This window comes from Etheostoma cragini, chromosome 3, assembly GCF_013103735.1.
Source record: "Etheostoma cragini isolate CJK2018 chromosome 3, CSU_Ecrag_1.0, whole genome shotgun sequence".
NCBI classification, from domain to species: domain Eukaryota; kingdom Metazoa; phylum Chordata; class Actinopteri; order Perciformes; family Percidae; genus Etheostoma; species Etheostoma cragini.
Genome location: NC_048409.1, coordinates 7,860,813 through 7,863,691, shown reverse-complemented (window position 1 = coordinate 7,863,691; position 2,879 = coordinate 7,860,813). Strand labels below are relative to the sequence as shown.

The 2,879-nt window shown below is 40.2% G+C and overlaps 1 protein-coding gene across 1 annotated transcript in view; it reads right to left on the bottom strand.

The window, feature by feature from the left end:
- Nucleotides 1-2,879, bottom strand: part of mrps23 (mitochondrial ribosomal protein S23) — a 15,133-nt gene that overhangs the window by 9,869 nt on the left and 2,385 nt on the right. The window lies entirely within an intron of this gene.

Genomic DNA, 2,879 nt, shown 5'->3' with positions numbered 1-2,879 from the left:
TGCACTCATAGCAACCCTTGTAGCCGGAGTTTCTACTTTGTTGGCTGATTTAGTGCGTTTAGATTTGCTCATCTTATGCGGAGTAGACTAAACTAGGGCAAGCAGTATTGGATATATCATAAATGCTCCGAGAAATATTATTTAAATAGGAAAGTAAAAAGAAACAAGCCGGGAGCCTTCGCGTGTGCGTCTTCTCTCTACATGTCGCAACTGGAAGTCACTTTTCAACTTTTTGACACATTTCAGGCTTCAAACATAAAGATATACAATTTTTTATTTTTTGTGAAGAATCACCAACAAGTGGGACACAATTGTGAGGTGGAACAAAATCTATTGGATATTTTAAACTTTTTTAGCAAATAAAAAACTGAAAAGTGGTGTGTGCAAAATTATTCGGCCCCCTTGCGTTAATACTTTGTAGAGCCACCTTTTGCTGCAATTACAGCTGCTAGTCGCTTGGGGTATGTCTCTATCAGTTTTGCACATCGAGAGACTGAAATTCTTGCCCATTCTTCCTTGCAAAACAGCTCGAGCTCGGTGAGGTTGGATGGAGAGCCTTTGTGAACAGCAGTTTTCAGTTCTTTCCACAGATTCTCGATTGGATTCGGGTCTGGACTTTGACTTGGCAATTCTAACACCTGGATACGTTTATTTGTGAACCATTCCTTTGTAGATTTTGCTGTATGTTTGGGATCATTTTCTTGTTGGAAGATAAATCTCCGTCCCATTTTCAGGTATTTTGCAGACTTTAACAGGTTTTCATCCAGAATGGTCCTGTATTTGGCTGCATCCATCTTCCCCTCAATTTTAACCATCTTCCCTGTCCCTGCTGAAGAAAAGCAGGCCCAAACCATGATGCTGCCACCACCATGTTTGACAGTGGGGATGGTGTGTTGAGGGTGATGAGCTGTGTTGCTTTTACGCCAAACATATTGTTTTACATTTTGGCCAAAAAGTTTGATTTTGGTTTCATCTGACCAGAGCACCTTCTTCCACAAGTTTGGCGCGTCTCCCATGTGGCTTGTGGCAAACTTTAGACAAGACTTTTTATGGATATCTTTGAGAAATGGCTTTCTTCTTGCCACTCTTCCATGAAGGCCAGATTTGTGCAGTGTACGACTGATTGTTGTCCTATGGACAGACTCTGTAGTTCTCTGCAGTTCATCCAGAGTGATCATGGTCCTCTTGGCTGCATCTCTGTTCAGTCTTCTCCTTGTCTGAGCTGAAAGTTTACAGGGACGGCCAGGTCTTGGTAGATTTGCAGTGTTTAAAGCTTGGGAAATCTTTTTGTATCCAAATCCGGCTTTAAACCTCTCCACAACAGCATTACGGACCTGCCTAGTGTGTTCCTTGGTCTTCATGATGCTCTCTGCGCTTTCAACGGAACCCTGAGACTAACACAGAGCAGGTGCATATATACAGAGACTTGATCACACACAGGTGGATACTTTTTATCACCATCAGTCATTTAGGACAACATTGGATCATTCAGAGATCCTCGCTGAACTTCTGGAGTGAGTTTGCTGCACTGAAAGTAAAGGGGACGAATAATTTTGCACGCACCACTCTTCAGTTTTTTATTTGCTAAAAAAGTTTAAAATATCCAATAGATTTCGTTCCACTTCACAATTGTGTCCAACTTGTTGGTGACTGTTCACAAAAAATATTTTTTTTTATATCCTTATGTTTGAAGACTGAAATGTGTCAAAAGGTTGAAAAGTTCAAGGGGGCTGAATACTTTCGCAAGGCACTGTAGATGGGCACATTAGCTTTAATTGATGAGATGTTTTTAGGGATCTACAGTGTTGCTTTGGTAGTGAGTGGGCGTGAACCTCCCTCCAGCACTGATAATGGGTAAGACAGAGATAAACAGTGGGTTTGTGAGACAACTGAGATCTATGCTGCCACTGCAGTATATACATAAACAGTTAGTGAGTTGTGACAAAACCAAAGCCAGGTGTTTCTTAAACAATAGATTGACTCATTCAGATAAACAGGCCTGCTGAGTTAATCAGGGTGCCGGTGAATTCAAGTGCCATGACATGTACAGCAGGTGCTTCCAAGCAACCGTTTGCTCCCAACAACTACCACACCTTAATAATATGATATGCCAGAAGTATAAACTTCAGTGAGCGTCATTCATTACAGCTATGATACAGCACATCTTTGTTCCAAGTCAAGTTGTAAAAAACACATCTTCAATGGAGTCTAAAATAAAACCTTGCAAAAACAGACAGCAGCGGTAAGGAGGCCATGTTTATCTAAAGTAAACAACACTTAGAAATGACAACACACCCAATCCATGTGTTGTTTTCACCAAATGTACAAAGACAGTGTATGCAGTAACGCTACCAACGTCACTATGGGTCAACCCATACCGTTTTTGTATTGGCCTACAACGATACTGATAATTAGTAGTTAATGAAACCTCAAACAGATATTTGTATATATGCATTTACAGTGATAATCTTATCTTAAACATCTTATGATTAATGTTATATATAATGGTAACGGATGAAAAATACTAACTTAAACATTTCAGTGACATCTTTTTCCATTACAGGTTACTTGCTACCAACAGGTACTATTTTTTAGTATCACCTACGTCAAGGTTCCAAATGAGCTAAGACGATACCAAAAGGTGGAGTGAATACATGCAGACTACTGATTGGTCGGAGAGAATCATCACTAATCACTGCGTCATCATTGTTAGCAACCCATAGGGGTAGGAGTCAGACGTCTCCCGATACAATATCATCACAATACAATATTATCACGATTTTAAACATATTGCAATGTTCTGCAATATACACTCACCGGCCACTTTATTAGGTACACCTGTCCAACTGCTCGTTAACACTTAATTTCTAAGCAGCCAA